Source organism: Rhinopithecus bieti, unplaced genomic scaffold, assembly GCF_001698545.2.
Source record: "Rhinopithecus bieti isolate Rb0 unplaced genomic scaffold, ASM169854v2 scaffold_3043, whole genome shotgun sequence".
Lineage (NCBI taxonomy): Eukaryota > Metazoa > Chordata > Mammalia > Primates > Cercopithecidae > Rhinopithecus > Rhinopithecus bieti.
Window position 1 is genome coordinate 5769957 of NW_016804580.1, and position 10180 is coordinate 5780136.

The following is a 10180-nucleotide window of genomic DNA, read 5'->3' on the forward strand; positions in this document are numbered from 1 at the left end:
GGCCGTGCGCGGTGGCTCAAGCCTGTAATCCCAGCACTTTGGGAGGCCGAGACGGGCGGATCACGAGGTCAGGAGATCGAGACCATCCTGGCTAACACGGTGAAACCCCGTCTCTACTAAAATACAAAAAACTAGCCAGGCGAAGTGGCGGGCGCCTGTAGTCCCAGCTACTCGGGAGGCTGAGGCAGGAGAATGGCGTAAACCCGGGAGGCGGAGCTTGCAGTGAGCTGAGATCCGGCCACTGCACTCCAGCCCCAGCGACAGAGTGAGACTCTGCCTCAAAAAAAAAAAAAGAAAAAGAAAAAGAAAATGTACGCAGTCTGCGCTGATTCTACTATCGTCAACGTAATTAATGACAGTTCCCAAAATCCCTTTCCTAGTCTGCTCCAAGTTAGAATTGACCAAAAAAGGAATTTGAGTGAAATTTAGAAAGCAGAAGTGAAGCAGGAGTCGTTGCCCTCGGCAGATCTACAGTCTTGTGTGTGGACAGACTCCCAGCTGCCTGGCAAGGCCCCAGCTGATCGTCACTCTCACACTGCATTCAGCTCAACCTCCCAATCACTGGCCATAAGACCAACAGCAGCCCCAGGTAAACCACCTGGGTGTAGTGTGCACGTGCAGACCTGTGAAGGTGACAGCTTCCCAGAGACCCATCTGCGAGCTCTCCCCGTAAGTTCCCACTGCAGGGCCTGAACGGTGCTTGGCCTCTCACATTTCTTTGCAGCTCCAACTTGTCTACCCATTTTGGTGCTTCCAGCCAATTGAATGACGACTTTTTTTTTTTTTTTTAGAGTCAGTTTTGTTCTGTCTCCCAGCCTGGAGTGCGACAGTGCAATCATAGCTCACTGCAACCTCAAACTCCTGGGTTCAAGGGATTCTCCCACCTCAGCCTCCCAAGTAACTGGGACTACAGGCATGTGCCACCCACACCTGGCTAATTTGTTGTTGTTGTTGTTTTAGAGGTGGGGTCTCACTATGTTGCCCAGGCTAGTCTCCAACACCAGCCTCAAGTGATCCTCCTGCCTCGGCCTCCCAAAGTGCTGGGATTATAGGCATGAGCCACAGCACCCAGATGTCGATAACTCTTTTTGACCCTTCAGCTCCCTCCCAAAACTTAACTTCCCTCATTTCTCTTACATTTGTGTAATGTGTCTAATTTTTTTTCTCTCTCTGTCAATCAGACTTCACTGCAGCCTCCAACTCTTGGGTTCAAGCGATCCTCCCACATCAGCCCTCTGAGTACTGTAGGACTACAGGTGCATCCTGTGACACCCAGCTAATCTTGTTTTCTTTTGTAGAGAAGGAGTCTTGCAATATTGCCCAGATTTATGTCTCTAATTTCTAAAATAAATCCCTTATCTTTTCAGTGCTCTTTTTTCCCCCCATTCCCCACTTCTGCAATACTCTTGACCTCTCTGCTTCCTTAACTGAACCCCGACTGGTATCATTGTTTGTACTGGGCATGAAGTGAAGCCTGAACAAATCTAAAATATGTGGCTTTGGTTTCAGGAGGGGGCAATGGGTAGAGGTTGAAAAAGCAGCATGAAAACTGTTAGCAAAAACTGGGAAAATCATTAACGAAGCATTAGCAGAGGTTGGGAAAGAGGTGAAAAACTGCTACTGCGGACAGGAAATGGTGGTTTGTGTTATACAGCAGTGAAATAAATTGGCAAAACTGTCACCCGTGGTAACTTGGAAGACAGAAAATGTGCCTAATGAACTTTTGGATCTTTTCAAGCAGAATGATGAAAGCACCAGTCAGTTAGTCCTAGCTGCATGTGATAAAATGCTACGAGAGAGGTGAGGGTAAAGAAAGAACTGTGGCTAGCAAGCAGAATTTAGAGGAAAGAGAACACGCAGGACTCGCTTTTGTTGGAAAGCAAAACTTGTTCGCATCTCCAGCTGATCCAGCCTGCAAAACATTCTCAGAGTAAGGGATGGCCTCAGGGCTCTATGAGACCCTTTGCTGGCGGGGTGCAGTGACTCATGTGTGTAATCTCAGGACTTTGGGAGGCTGAACCCAGGAGTTCAAGATCAGCCTGGGCAACAGCGAAAACCCATCTCTACTAAAAACACAAAAATCAGCCAGGTATGGTGGCACGCGCCTGTGGTCCCAACTACTTGGGAGGCTGAGGTGGGAGGATCACTTGAGCCCAGGGGGCCGAGGCTGCTGTGAGCCATGATCCCACAACTGCCCTCCAGCCTGAGTGAAAGAGTGAGACTTTGTCTCAAAACATTAAAACAAAACAAAACAAAACAAAACAAAAACCCTTTGCTGGCCAGGCATGGTGGCTCACGCCTGTAATCCCAGCACTTTGGGAGGCCAAGGCAGACAGATCACCTGAGGTCAGGAATTCCAGACTAACCTGGCCAACATGGCAAAACCCCATCTCTACTAAAAATACAAAAATTAGCTGGGTGTAGTGGCAGACGCCTGTAGTCCCAGCTATTCAGGAGGCTGAGGCAGGAGAATCAATTGAACCTGGGAGGTAGAGGTTGCAGTGAGCCAAGATTGTGTCTCTGCATTCCAGCCTGAGCAAGTCTCAAAAACAAAGCAAAACAAAACAACAACAACAAAAGAATAGTCATATTCAGTGGTTCCTAAAATAATTAAAAATAGGGCTGAGGGCCAGGCACGGTGGCTCATGCTTGTAATCCCAGCACTTTGGGAGGTCAACGAGGGTGGATCACCTGAGGTCAGGAGTTCGAGACCAGCCTGGCCAACATGGTGAAACTCTGTCTCTACTAAAAATACAAAAATTAGCTGAGCGTGGTGGCATGCACCTGTTATCCCAGCTACTCAGAAGGCTGAGGCAAGAGAATCGTTTGAACCCGGGAGGCGGAGGTTGCAGTGAACTGAGGTCGTGCCACTGCACTCCAGCCTGGATGACAGAGTGAGACTCTGCCTCAAAAATAATAATAAAAATAATAACAATAGAATTACCGGCGGGGTGCGGGGTCTCACGCCTATAATCCCAGCACTTTGAGAGGCTGAAGCGGGCAGATCATTGGAGGTCGGGAGTTCAAGACCAGCCTGACCAACATAGAGAAACCCCGTCTCTACCAAAAATACAAAATTACAAAATTAGCTGGTCATGGTGGCCCTTGCCTGTAATCCCAGCTACTTGGGAGGCAGAGGCAGAAGAATCACTTGAACCCTGGAGGTGGAGGTTGTGGTGATCCGAGATCAAGCCATTGCACTCCAGCCTGAGCAACAAGACCGAAACTCCATCTCAAAAAAAAAAAATAATAATAACAGAATTACCATATGATGCAGCAACTCCACATCTGGGTATAATCATTAAAAATATAAAAGCAGGAGCACTAACAGATACTTGTATACCAGTGTTCCTAGCAGCACTGGTCACAGTAGTCAAAAGGTGGAAGCAACCTGAGTGTCCATCAACAGAAGAATGGATACGTAAAAGGTGATATATACATATAATAGAACATTATTCAGCTTTAAAAGGGAAGACGTGGATAAACCTTGAAGGCATTATGCTAAGTGAAATCAGCCAGTCACCAAAAGACACATGCTGTATAATTCCACTCACATGAGGTATTTAGAGCAATCAAATACATAGAAACAGAAAGTTGAACGGTGGTTGCCAGAAACCGGTGGGAAGGAGGGGATTAAAGAAGAGAGAGTTATGGATTCATGGACCCAGAGTTTCCGTTTTGCAATATGGAAAGTGTTTTGGAGATGGATGGTGGTGATGGTTGAACAACGATGTGAATGTATTTAATGCCATTGAACTATACACTTAAAAATTCTTAAAATGGTAAACGTAATGTATATTTCACAACAATTTTTTTTTGAGACAGGGTCTTGCTCTGTTCCCCAGGCTGGAGGTCAGTGGCGCGATCTCGGTTCCCCAACTGCAACCTCCGCCTCCTAGGTTCAAGCAATTCTTGTGCCTCAGCCTCTTGAGTAACTGGGATTGCAGTCATGCCACCAGTCCAGGCTAATTTTTGCATTTTTAGTAGAGAAGGGATTTCACCATGTTGGCCAGGCTGATCTGGAACTCCTGGCCTCAAGTGATCCACCCAACTCAGCCTCCCAAAGTGCTGGGATTGCAAGTGTAAGCCACAGCGCCCAGCCTACAACAAATTTTTTTAAAACTTAGCCGGGTGGTAGTGGTGCGCGCCTGTAATCCTGGCTACTCGGAAGGCTGAGGTAGAAGAATCGCTTGAGCCTGGGAGGCAGAAATTGCAGCGACCCAAAGTGCTGGGATTACAGGAGTGAGCCACCGGGCCCAGCCTCTCTCAACTTTAGATGGTTGTAGTAGTTGCAAGCATGGATACCTATTCATGTGTAATAAGCCACTCCAAAGCTTAGTGGCTTAGAACAACAATGACTTCTTATTTCTCATGATTCTGTTGGCTGTATGGTTCTGCTGATTGGGTGGGGTCTCATGCATGTAGCTCCCAGTGGGTGTGCTGGGTGCTGGACTCCTCTCACCTCATGATCCTTCATCCCAAGCTTCTTTGTGGCATGGTGTTTCTAGAGGACAAAGATGGAAGCTGCAAAAGCTCCTTGGGGTCTAGATTCCGGAACCTATACCACATACTTCTGCAATAGCCCATTAGCCAAAGCAACTGGCAAGACCAGGCCACATTCCAAGGGAATGAGAAGATTCCACTTCTGGATGGGAGAAGTGGCAAAGTCACATTGCAAAGGGCTATGCATTCTAGAAGTGGATTAATTTGTGGCGGCTAAAACAATTGTTGGGCATTATATTATTTTTAGAGTCCAGGCAAATGTCAGTATAATTAATGATATAATTTTGGTTTCTAAAGCATTAAGGAAAGCAATACTCAAATAAACAGGGCCAGGCACTGTGGTTTATGCTTGTAATCCCAGCACTTTGGGAGGCTGAGTATCACTTGGGATACTCATCATTTGGGAAGTAGAAGTATCACTTGAAGACAGGAATTAAAGACCAGTCTGGGCAACATAGTGAGACCCCGTCACTGTAAATTTTTACAAAGTAGCTAGGTGTAGTGGCTCATGCCTGTAGTTCCAGCCACTCCAGAGGCTGAGACAAGAGGATCATTTGAGCCCAGGAGTTCAGGGTTACAATGAGCTATGACCACATCATCATACTGCAGCCTGGGTGACAGTGAGAACTTGTTGCAAAAACAAAGCAAAACAAAAAAACAAAGCTTCTCTCAAATTGTAAGGTTGTTATAAACATCTCCAAAAGTTTATCCTTTTCTCTACACAGACACACACCAGGCATAATTCTCACTCATCATCAGCCATGTAATTTTCCGTTCTTTTTAATACAGAAACTTTCTTTCCCTCTTTCTAGTTTGCTATGGCAGTACTTTCTTCAGTCTTGTAGCTTGGCAGTTACCTAAGTTTCCTACTTATTCTGGCCACTTGCCACCTAGAATATTAAGTCCCCTGAGACATGCTGTCAAAGGCAACACTCCTGGAACTGCCTATTGCATTTTTGTTCCACGCTTATTGGGAAGAGCAAGACTCCCACAGGGCAAAGCAATCTCCTTTGAATCGAGCAGGAAAAAAAAAAAAACAACTGGTAAGCGCTGGACTTTGACAAGCAGCTTCTGGTAAAGTCTACAGAACTACTTTTAAGTGGCTGGGTGGGCATTAACTTTTCATGGGGCTTTTTTTGTTGTTGTTACTCAATGATTTTTGGAGGCAGCAGTTATTTTGTAACAACTAAAAAATACCTAAATTCATTCTGAAAAATAGTCTTCCATTTTTTGTTTAATCAGCAAAAAAAAATATGAACTGCTTCCTTTTTTTTTTCCTTTGCAGACAGACAGGGTCTCAGACTGTCGTCCAGGCTGGCTTGAGTGCAGTGACGTGATCACGGCTCACTGCAACACAACCTCAACCACCAGGCTCAAGGTATCCTACCAGTTCAGCCTTGTGAATAGCTAGGACCACATGCGCGCACCACCACGCCTGGCTAATTTTTTTTTTTCTAATTTTTTTTGTAGAGACGGGGTCTCCCTGTATTGCCTAAGCTGGTTTCAAACTCCTGGGCTCAAGCAATCCTCCTGACTCTGCCTCGTAAGTGCTGGATTTACAGGTATACCCCACCTAAACTGTTTCCTTCATCTACTTTTTACTATTTATTAAATAACTTGAACAGGCTAAGTTTAAGTTCCAAGTTACAAAAATTGTTGAAGAGAGCATTTATTTTACATCCTAAAATGTGAGATCTAATGTTGTAGACAAAAGAAGTTAAAATCTGGTGCAACAAGATGAATACAGAATGAGAAAAGAATTAACTAAAAGCTTTCTGAATTATCCATAATTAGTTCTAATTTGAATTACTGCCCATGCCAAAATATTACCTCTGAGATTTTATGATTGCTGTATCTGCTATTATTAACTGAGCTAACAACATTTGCTCACAAGGAAATAAAACATATACAAGGAAAAACTGACACCAAAATATAAGCTGACAAATTTTCTGTTGAAAATAAGCTGACATATTTCTATGAAAAATTATGGAGAATTTAAATTATTTTAATTTTTCAAATATTCTATTTGTCTCACTAGAAATTTTTTCTATTTCTCACTAGAAATTCTACAGTTTTGTTTTTTAAGATACGATGTTTTGCTCTGTAGCCCAGGCTGGAGTATAGTGGCACAATCATAGCTCACTGCAGCCTCAAACTCCTGGGCTTAAGCAATTCTCTCGCCTTAGCCTCCCAAAGTGCTGGGATTACAGGCATGAGCCACTGTGCCCCACTCAGAAACTTTACAATTCTTAAAATGTGCAATAAATTATTTCATGAAGCTACTGAATATTTTCATATAAAGAACATGCCATAATCAGTAAATTGATTGATTTCCAATCAATTTACGTAATTTATGAAAGGCCATTATATTGATGTACATAAATGTATATGTGTATTATGAATCAAATTTATTTGAAATCTTCCTGTATAGAATAAATTATGAACTTTTAGATGACATGCATATTTTTCCCATTCTCCTTAATAATATGTTGGGCAGAATGGTTCATCTAAGTTGACTTTGCTTTTTTGTGGTCATTGTTTTTTCTATTTTTATTTACATAGTCAGATGCTAAGTTTTAAGCTTTTGAATAGTATGTTTGTCTGATATATCACTTCTTCCAGGAGCCTCCCTAAGAGCACTATAAATCTGCAGTGAGAAGGAAGTATGGGCAAATGAGTGAGAAAAATGTGAAGGAAATAATCCTTGCTAAACATTGCCACAGTTGAATATTTCACACTTAAATTATTCTCACCATGTTATTTCCAAAGGGTTGCTCATTAGGTTTTCACTTGCCTTGATGACCTTAATTAGGCTTGTTCCAGATTTATGAGAACTGTAAAATTAGGAAACTTTCGTTAAACCAACAAACAAAAAAATTAAAACACCCGGATGGTTTTCCAAAGCACATACAGCATTACTTAAGACTATGACTTTCGGCCGAGCGCGGTGGCTCAAGCCTGTAATCCCAGCACTTTGGGAGGCCGAGACGGGCGGATCACAAGGTCAGGAAATCGAGACCATCCTGGCTAACCCGGTGCAAACCCCGTCTCTATTAAAAAAGACAAAAAACTAGCCGGGCGAGCGTAGCGGGGCGCCTGCTAGTCCAACAGCCTACTGGCGAGAGGCTGAGGCAGCCGAGAATGCGTAAATGAGACGGAGCCTTGCATTGCAGCTGGGGGGGGGGGGGGGGTGATCCGGCCCACTGCACTCACAGCCTGGCCGACAGAGCCAGAGCTCCGTCTCAAAAAAAAAGAAAAAAAAAAAAAAAAAAAAAAAAAAAAAAAAAAAAAAAAAAAAGACTATGCATTTTCAGCCTAGCTTGGACATATATCATATCACAGCCTTCTTAGCCAGCCGTCGTAAGAATTCTGTGACTGAGCCTAATGGAGACCAATTTTCACTCTGGCAGAAACAAATCTCAAGCTTCTAATACTAACTGATCTCCAGTTCCTTTGGATGCCAGGAATCAGATCCTTAAACGGACAATTTTATCACGCACTTCTGCCTATTAAGCTCCGATTGTCCATATATCGTTCGTCGTAAAGTAGCCCTAGCAGGAACAACTGACTCAAGTCAAATCTAGACAGAAAAACAAACGATTTTTTAATTAACTGAAATTATTTTATATATTATTTATAAAATACTAGTCAAGTGCAGTATAATTCTTGGTGGTGTGGGTGGTGGTGTGGTGGTGGTAGTGGTGGTGGCTGGTGGTGGTGGTGGGTTTGTTTGTTTCTGTTTGTTTGCTTTAGTCTTTTCCTTTCAGGGCCTCGATTTTCTGCAAACTTCACTTATCTTGACTGTGGACCACTGATCTTCTTTAAACAGGAACCAATATATTCACTCACCTATACTAACAATCATATTACAGTCACAGACCATTAACTGTCACTCACATTTTTATTACCCTGCATCTGATGAACATTGATACACTTGGGGGTCTTCCTCTGCCCTGGGAAAAAAAAATCATTTAGATAGAATTCTAAAAGTTAGCATGTTTTGTCAATAGCTTCATTGTTCCTCATGCCCATTCATCACATCTTGCTTGCTATTGAAATCCTCCCTTGCTTTGTAACATTATTAAAGTCAGTCATTATTAAAGTCGTCTCAAAAAGAGATACCTCTGCAACTTCTAAGATGTTGTCAACCAGGAATCATATTTTCAATACTTCAAATTATATTGTATTTCCAAGCTTTGGAAACAAATATAATATTCTTGCATATTTTCTAAGATGAAATTTCATGTAGACAATGATGTGATAGAAAAGATGATGCTTATCTAATGATTTTGGCATTGCCCCTTGATAACTATGACACTGAGAAAACCAGCATTGGTTTTCCTATTATCAGAACAAATTACAGTCCATGTTCTGGAGTCCTACATGTCTTACATTTAAGAGAGAAAAATCACTGGGAAAAAAAAAAGGAAATAGTTATATCTGTATCCATCTAGTTTCACTAACATATCTTTAAGGTACAGATTTTTTATAACAATCACATATGGCCGGGTGTGGTGGCTCGCGCCTGTAATCCTAGCACTTCGGGAAGCTGAGGCGGGCAGATCACGAGATCAGGAGTTTGAGACCAGCCTGGCCAATATGGTGAAAACCCATCTCTACTAAAAACACAAAAAAATTAGCCGGGTGTGGTGGCGAGCGCCTGTAGTCCCAGCTACTGAGGAGTCGGAGGTAGAAGAATCCCTTGAACCAGGGAGACAGAGGTTGCAGTGAGCCAAAATTGTGCCACTGCACTCCAGCCTGGGTGACAGAGTGAAATTCCATCTCAAAAAAAATAAACATAAAAATAACACCATATGATTTTACAAGACCAACTTAAGGGATTCTTATGTTGCTTTAGTTTTGTTTTTCACAAAAACTAGATTTAACTCAAGCTTCACGAAAAGGCTAAAATAACACACAAATAAGTCCATAGTTCCTAATTTTCCAATCCTTCTTTCAGTAGGCATTGCAGGTCATTTGAACCAGATAGTTTAAATTTTTGATGGTGCAGCTAAGTGAATAAGCATCCCTCCACAGAATGCATGCACTGTTGTGTGATTTTCAATTAATGTGAAATAGTTTTGCCAAAATATGACTGCAAATGTGAAGCTGCTATTCTGAACATTTGGAACAACTATAGCTCATTTTTCATTATGTGTTGTTCTGGTATAAAAATACTGTTTAAGCAGTTCATGAATACTCTTTTCCATTTAATGACAAAGAAATATATTCAGAGTGAACATGATCACTTTATTGGTTACCAAAGATCCTTGGCAAAGTGCAAGCACCGTGAAGAACGAAAGTAAGTCCTCAACAGTTTCCCAACTTCAGTGAAAACCTAAATGGGCCTAGATTTACAGATTATACATTAAGAAAAAGTCTGTGCATGATGTATCTGCTGTGTGTGTATTCGTATGTGGGAAATAAAACAAGCCAGAGAGAAAGTGGGTGGGGGCACAATTGCAAAAAGTTATCTCTCCTAGGAGATTTATTATTGGGAAATGCAGAAACAGGTAATTCAGCACTCTTCTTTCTGGTTGCAATACAACGCTAGGAAAAAAACTAATTTTTTAATAATTTACCATAGAATCTCGTCTCAGAATAGATTACATGTGTATATATGTCCATGTGTACACATACATTTGTCTTTTCTGATTTTTTTTTTTTTTTTTTTTTT